General features: G+C 42.1%; 1 pseudogene; it reads right to left on the reverse strand.

The window, feature by feature from the left end:
• Positions 1–3,159: 3,159 nt before the first annotated feature.
• On the reverse strand, positions 3,160–8,015 carry LOC115798599 (neoverrucotoxin subunit alpha-like; annotated as a pseudogene).
• Between the last annotated feature and the right edge of the window lie 431 nt (positions 8,016–8,446).

Below are 8,446 nucleotides of genomic sequence, written 5' to 3' on the forward strand. Positions count from 1 at the left end.
GGTCGTCACTGCCGCCCCTGGGGTGTGGGCGCCCGTGGGTCCCTGGGTGTGCGGCCGGATGTCTCGGCGTGGTTTTTGACCTGCTCCCTTGGTGGCTGTGGCCTGGGGGTGGCTTGGGCTTCTTTGGCGTGTGGGGGGGGCTCTGCCGGGTGTCGGGCTGCTCTCGGGGGCTTGGGGCCTCGGGGGCCGCGTGCTCGACTCGTGCTGGTGGTGCTGGCATGCTGGGGGGGTGGGCTGCTTGTTGCCTCTGGCTCTCTGGACTCTTGCCCTCTGACCGTGGGAGCTCCGTCTGTGGTCTCCCTCCTTCCTCCTCTGGGGAGTGTATGCGGTTGTCATCGGAATGTGTGGCCTCAGGTCTTCTGAGCTCCTGGGCTGTGGATGGCCTGGGTTCCATGGGTCCTTCCCTATCTGCCTCTGGGTCGCGGGGGGCATGGTTGCAGTTTCTTGCCCTCATTATTGAGTACATTGCATGACAGAGGCGCATACATACACATTACTACAAACAATAAAATTGTGTGTGTGTGTGTGTATGTATGTGCACGTGGGTGTGTGTATGGATGTGAGTGTGAATATATCTACTTTTCTTTGATTTCCTTCTTTTTTTTTTCCTTTCTTCCTCCCCCCCCCCCCCCCGACCTCTTTTTCTTGCCCCTTCCTTGTTGCCTGTCATACTTGGCATAAATAACTAAATAAAAAAATAAATAAATAAAAATACAAACATTAACAAGAATAGCCTGTAGAAACTTATAGAGCTGTTCTTGTTAAAGCAAATATGTTTGGTACATCAGTGCATTCGGATCATCATTCCAATTGTGAAAAATGCCAGACATGACAGGCTAAAAAAAAAAAAAAAAAAAAAGTATTGGAGCAAATTTAAGATCCTCTTTATTCCCTTAGTAATCCATCATAATGAGATTATACCATATATTCTATATAAGTCTTTAATGGTGATTTGATGTCATAAATATCATGTAGCTATGATAAAGACTAGAAAAGGAAGAAAAAAAGTTCACTAGCACTCAGGAACAAAGAATAAATGCACCACTGTGACTGACTCTGCTGCTCTTAATAAACTGGATGGAGGCAGGGGGCTGGCTGGCTGGCTGGTGTTTCAACCTTGCCCCATGCAAAGAGGTTTGATGGGCCGGGAAGAACATCATATACCCCCTGAATCAGGAACTTAATCCTCTGTGGGTTCCACATCCAGATGTCCTGCCAGGTCACATTTCACTCCATTGCCTGCTCCCAACTTGTCCAAGCACCTTACTGTTGCATAACAACAGCACTGGTCCTGTGTATTGGTAGCAATTTAACTATTCACACAATTTAAAAGGAATTTTTTTTTTTTTTTTTTTAACTGGAGACTGTTTTAAAAATCACTGTAAATTAAACATCTTTGGGTTTTTCACTGAGCTACAGTTTTTAAGACAAATTATTGGTTAATAATAAACAATATATGAAAATGTCTAACCTTGGTATTCAAAGAAATGATGCAAAACACAAAACTTCCATAAAATTTGATTTGTATCACATATATGAGGCTACATTAATGAATAAAGGCATTCATGTGATTTATGCTTGCTGCAGTTTACAGATACTTAACCAAAATACTCAAAAAACTCACTCGTTATGCAAAAGTGAAACAAGTCATTATTGATGATCAATACTAGATATCAACCAAATTATTAATAAAAAGCATCAGTTATGAAAACAGTAAATAGGAAGTTAGACTCAGCTGTAACAACTTGGCCAAATGAAAACACTTCAAGTGTAACAATGGAATAAATGCTTCCTAATCAATCAGCTGATCCAATGCAACAAGTTTAAATGAAAACAGACAAATTATTCTTACATCCACTTGGATTCTAATTTCACTTGGATCAATGAAGGCATAAATGGCAAAAAGAGAAAAGTTGTTACAAACCAGCTGAGGCTCAAAAACTTTGTGCTGTCGTGTCATGATTTATACTCAACCACCCAGGAAAGAAATCCCAGAAAGTTGATGCTGTTCATGTGGACGAAACCTTGTCAGTGAGAGAAATGTTTGTCACTCATCCAAGTGATTTCTTCAGTCTCAGCTGTCTGCAGGTTTCCCCAACCTTACAATCAGTACATTTGCATAATAACTAAAACTAACACCACTGACTAACACTGAGGTGCCGTTTACACGAAGCCATTTTCACTGGAAACGGTGTCGTTTTGATGCGTTTCAGCCTTTCGTTTACACGATGGCGTTTCAGAAACGATCCGCGTTTACACGAGGACATGTGAAACGATGAAAACGATGTAGTTCCCATGCCAGGCCACAAGTTGGCGTTGGTTTTCTCTTTGCAGTTTGTTTACGCAAGACGCGCATGCGTGGAGTGACACAGTAGGTAGTGCGGCAAATTGTTCATTACTTAAAAAACGGCCAATGTGAGAGGTTTTGTGTGGACCGATGATGAGGTTGGATCGCTGCTGCACACAACGCTGAATTACAAAACGGTAAAAACACAGGAAGAGCATAAGAAGCACTCGTGAATCCGCGAGTACTGTTTATCAGTTTGCGCGTGCGCGAAAAACTGGCCGTCGCAACCATAGTGCGCATGTGCGAGTCGAGCGTTTTCAAATCACCCCGGTTTCAAGTGTTTACACGAAAACGCAAGCCGGTGCGTTTCTGAAACGCTCCACTCTGGACCCCGTTTCTGAAACACATCGTTTTCACTCTGTTGTCGTGTAAACAGAAGGGCGAAACGCATCAAAACGACACCGTTGTCGTGTAAACGCAAGGCCGAAACGCATCAAAACGACACCGTTTCAAAATGAAAACGGTCTCGTGTAAACGGCACCTGAGCCGTGAGATGTTTCTCCCAGAGACAATGCTACCTCCAGATGAACAGGTTTCAACTTTCTGGAATTTTGCTCTGCAGCCTTTCATGGTTACTGGTGCATACAGCTAATCATGAAAATGTGCAGGTGGATGGAAAAACATTTCTGTTACTGAGAGGACCGATTTATGTGAACACAGCAACTGAAAAAAAGTATCTAGAAAAGAAAATCATAAATTTAAGCAAAAGGTGTTTATAAATGTCTGTTAACTGTGATCAGACATATTGACATATATTCGCATATATGCTGACACATCATTTACCACAGCCCTGATGTCACGTGGCTCCAGTTTTACAGACAGAGTAACACGTTTTCATTGCAGACCTTGAAGGCAGGAAAAACAGGCTCAGAGAATTTGGTTCTGAAGGTGTGAATGTGACTGAGTTTATTAAATGAGACTATATAGTAGGACAGAGTGCCTGGAGGCCAATCCAGAAACACCCCCAGTCGGGGGCAGCCAGTAGGAGGAAGAGAGTAATTACTGGTCTTCCCACCATGCTCTGCATAAAAAGCTGCATCTGGTTCCCACTTGTGGCCCAAAGACCAGGAGATGTTATTCCAGCCAAGCCCACACAATCTACCCTTCCCTTTCCTCTCTACTTTTCTGTAGCAAACAGCTGCAGCAGCATCTGCACCTTTGTTCATGTTCAACTCCACCTCCCAGTAACAGCACCCAGTCAGAGCCTCACTGCACAGAATGTGAGGATAAGAATCAAACCTCTCAGGAAGGAAATGACATCGGACTTAAAGACCGGATAGCATTCAGCAGCACGTTTAGTGATGGGGGATACTTGTGAAACTGTGCCAACTTTGTTTTACAGGGATGAAAAAGTACTATATATATATTTTTTTTTTGTTATGGTTGGAAAAATGGACTGTTAAAGTTATATCAGCAGCAAACCTGATTAAAAGTTTTGAATGAAGTATGTGTTTTACTACCACATTTTAAATAACCTTATGCAAAATGTAAAAGCTGATAGCTAAATAAGTGCCATTTCATAATTATGTGATTCGTAATCCGATTAGTCGACTAATTGTTTCAATAGTCAACTAATTGACAATCAAAACAGTCGTTAGTTGCAGCCCTAGTGACATCAGTGACACCTAGTAATCATCAGTGACCAGGACGGTGTTGTTGTAGTGGTAGATACTTCCTCCTTGGTATTTGTCGTTTTCAATGGCTGTTATAAATAATCTGCTGCAGTTCTTCACAGCTTTTGCTTTGTTTCTCATTTCCACTATCACTTCATCTGAGAAGTACCATTGGTCCTGGGTAGATGGAGTGATATCCTCAGTATCTTGGGATTTAGGTTTGTCCAAGTAGTCAGACATGTTCTGCAGATTTGGGTCAGTGGATTTCAGGGAGGTGAAAACAAAGCAGAGAACTTCCTCTACTCTTGGATTAAACACCTCTCTGTCCAGCTCAGACTGATCTGAGATGATCTTTGTTCCCTCCATCATGTCTACAAAGTACCTGATGATGGTGACTTCTCTCTCTTCATCTTTGATCCACTTGGTTAATTTCTCCTGACTGAACGGTGACTTGTATCCGTCATTAAAGACTTTCTCTAATTCCTGCTCATCTTCCTTACCTGCCCTGATGGAGGGAAGTTTTTTGGCCAGTGTCTGCTGGAGTGAAGATCTGAAATACAGACAGAGGTCCTGGAATCTGCTCAACTTTTCTTGTATCTGTGGAAAGCTTTTCACCACTCTGTCCTCCAGCAGATCGTTGCATCTCATTTCCAGGTTATGAAGCTCCTTAAAAGCATCTTGAGCCTTTCTAACAAGTCCAGCACTGATCTCTGTCATCATCTCAGCAGATTCTGGATGTAAATTCTTCAGTGGCATCAGTGTGACCTTCAGTGGAACACCATTATCTTTGTCTTCTCCCAGTAGTTTTGGAAGTTGGATGTAGGCCTTCACTGCATCTTCAAATGTTGCAGGGTTGTTTTCAAGAATGAAGTCTCCATAGAATTTGCAGGTGAATTTATCAGTCACAGCTTTTTCATCATCACTCAGCTTGATGTCAACTTTTCCCTCAATATTAAATGAGGGAATCTTCTTTATCACAGCTTGCATGCTGCCCTGGATGTCCTGAATGCTGCTATCATCTAACTTCTCACTGTCAAACACAAAGAAAGCATTTGCTCCATAAAGGATTCCTGTGACTACATGTGTCGCCAAACTCTTCACATCTTCTGTTAGTTGAGTGTTTTTGGTTTCATCAGGAGTCAACATCAGCTGGTTGAATTTGGTGGTAGCTTTGTACTGAAGAGTGACTCGGCTCTGATGGTGAGATTTCTTCTTATCATTCAGATATTTGGCTGACCCTCCAACTTCAATGAGTCCACTCATGAAACTGGCCTTCAGGGAACCATCAACATCCAGCAGAGAAGACTTTTTGTCGATGGAATCAGATGCACTGACTTCAAACTCACTGCTGTGCTGATTTTTCTGAGCTGACTTCTCCTGCAGAGTTTTATCATCCCACAGAGTGAGACCTTTAAGACATGAAAGCCACAAAATATTTAAAAGGAAAAAAACAAGTCCTTAGAAAAGTCACCACCAGAGTACATACTTAATCTGGTTTATTTTCATATACACAGCTTGTATTTTTTCAATAAGATGTCTCCACTACAGTCAGAAGAATTTATTAGGTTTATATTGAATATAATATTCATTAAGCTTCAGTGATTTTAATATTGGTGCCATAATATACTGCAAAGACGTATTTTAAGCTTTTGAGTCTGTGGATCATGTTTTACTAGGACAGCTGTTCATTTTGTGGTTTAAGATATTTCCAAACCAGCTGATCTTAATTGTAGGTTTTCCTCAAGGTTATATTCATGTCTGATTATATTCAACTTTATTATTGGTATAATTTCTGCAGCAGTAAACTGTCATCGACAGAGTTTATGTGATTTTTCACAAATAGCAAAACTAGTTTGATTATCGATTACTTCAGGTACTTCTATTTTTCATTGGATTTGGGACAATAACATGAGACAAGGTATCTGAATAAGCCATCTTGGGTGTCTTATATTATTATAAAGAGTTACTGCATGTGTTATGAAAGATTTCTTTTATCTGTCTTTGTAGCAATGGAGCTTAACTACATTTTACTCTATAAAGATCAATCTGAATTTTTTTTTACTGTTTGGTTTTACAGAAATTTGGTAAAAATCAGTTCTCTTGAAAAAGTTTGAAACAAAGACATTTTCCTTTATTTGCCCCTGTGCGCCACTGCCTTAAATTTGAAATTGAACAATTCACATGACGTATGATTAAACTGTACAATCAAAAATGCAAACTAAGAGACCGAGACACTGTGGATCCCTGAAATGAGGGACTGTGTATAAAATGTGCTGTAATTTTCCCCTGGTCTCCATTTCAATCCATGAAAATGACATTTTAATAAACCCTGGCATTTATACTTCTGTCTCATGTGACCTGTTTGATTAAAGAATGAAAAGTTTATCCTTAAACAGCTTGAACACTCAAGAACATATGCAAGAATTTTATTTTTAGACTTTAGTTCAGCTTTTAATACAATCACCCCGGGACAGCTACACAACAAATTACTTCAACTCAGCGTGCCAAGCCCCACCTGCCAGTGGATCACCAACTTTCTCACTGGCAGAGAGCAGCAGGTGAGGTTGGGTAAGTTTACCTCAAACACCCAGATCATCAGTACAGGCGCTCCACAGGGTTGTGTCCTCTCACCACTGCTTTTTTCTCTGTACACAAACGACTGTACCTCCACGGACCCCTCGGTCAAGATCTTGAAGTATGCAGACGACACTACAGTCACTGGTCTCATCCGAGATGGTGATGAGTCTGCCTACAGACGGGTGGTTGAGGAGGTGGTCCTGTGGAGCAGCCACAATAACCTGGTGCTGAACACAGAGAAAACAGTGGAGATGACAGTGGACTTCAGGAAGAGCCCTCCGGCCCACCATCCTGGACAGAACTGTGATGGCAGTGGAGTCTTGCAGGTTCCTGAGCACAACAATTACCAGGGACCTGAAGTGGGACAGCAACATCAGCTCCATCGTCAAGAGAGCCCAGCAGAGGATGTACTTCCTGCGTCAGCTGAGGAAGTTCAAACTACCCCAGAAGCTGATGGTGCAGTTCTACACAGCCATCATAGAGTCTGTCATCACCACATCCATCACAGTGTGGGGCAGCTCAGCTTCCAAGCATGACCTCCACAGACTGCAGCGCATCATCAGGTCTGCAGAGAGGACAATTGGGGTTAAGTTGCCTACACTGCTGGACCTGCATGCCTCTAGAACCAGGAGGCGCGCAGAGAAGATCTTCACTGACCCGTCTCACCCCGGACACCATCTGTTTCAGCTCCTCCCCTCAGGTCGGAGTTTCAGCCAGATGAGGTTCAGGACATCCAGGCTACAAAGGAGTTTCTTCCCACAAGCCATCACTCTCTTGAACAGTTAACTATCACACAAACAATATTTCAGTTTTTAAACTGCACCTTTTCAGACACTCTTATATAGTATCAAGTCCAACTCCACCCTCTGGAACTGCTGCTCAAACCAGTGTTTGTTCCAGAATCTTACATCTCCTGCCATATTATCCCACCGGACCTAACGGTTACCTCACTGGACCCTTCTGTGCCACTAGACACCCTGAGTGCAACAGCAGTGCAACTGCTGTTGCACTCAGCATTTTAACTTTAGACCCCTACTTCCCACAATATAAGGTTTATAGGTATGACCTTGTGTGCGCGTGTGTGTGTGCGCCTGAGTGAGTGAGGTAGTAATTGCAGGTTACAGTTTATTTATTTTTATTTCTTATTTATCTTATCTTATGTGAAAGTTTGATAATGTGCACTGTGAGCTCCTGTAACCAAAATCACATTCCTTGTATGCATAGCATACCTTGGCCAATAAAGTTTGATTCTGATTCTGAACTGGAGCACAGGGGCAAGTAAAGGAAGACGTGTCTTTCCTAAAACATTTCCAGACTGTCCAGACTTTCTAAAATCAGTTTGGATACAGATGTGGGCTGGCAGTCTGAACAATGTGTCACATTTTACCTGGGATGAGTTTATCACTCCTGGTATCATACAGCATGCCTAAAGTGAAAGGTCGACCCAGACCAGCCACTTCCGTAACACCTGAGGCCATGGTTCCTACACAAATAAAAACATACAAATACATGGTCTTAAAGATGTGGTGACTACTCGGTTTCCTTCATTCCATCAAAGTAACAAAAATAGCATCCCAGTGTAGTTTTACTTCAAATGTGGAAGCCAGAAAAGAGAGAACAGTGCTGCTGTTCACAGTACACTGCAGAGCACCTGATAATGACAGCAAAACAAATTTTCTGATGCACAAAGAATCAGGGCTAGAAAATAATAAAGCATAGTGTAACCCCTGACACACATGAACATCAACAGGGAGAAACAAAGAAAAACATGAATTCCCAAACTCAATAAATTCTACAATAAACTCCACAATAAACTTCAGCATCAGGGCAGCAGATTAACAACACCTACATGTGGTGTTTGACAAAAACAAACTCTTTGAAGGAGTCAAAGCTCAAATCCAGCTGCATC

This window comes from Archocentrus centrarchus, chromosome 19 (assembly GCF_007364275.1).
Source record: "Archocentrus centrarchus isolate MPI-CPG fArcCen1 chromosome 19, fArcCen1, whole genome shotgun sequence".
Classification (NCBI taxonomy): Eukaryota; Metazoa; Chordata; class Actinopteri; order Cichliformes; family Cichlidae; genus Archocentrus; species Archocentrus centrarchus.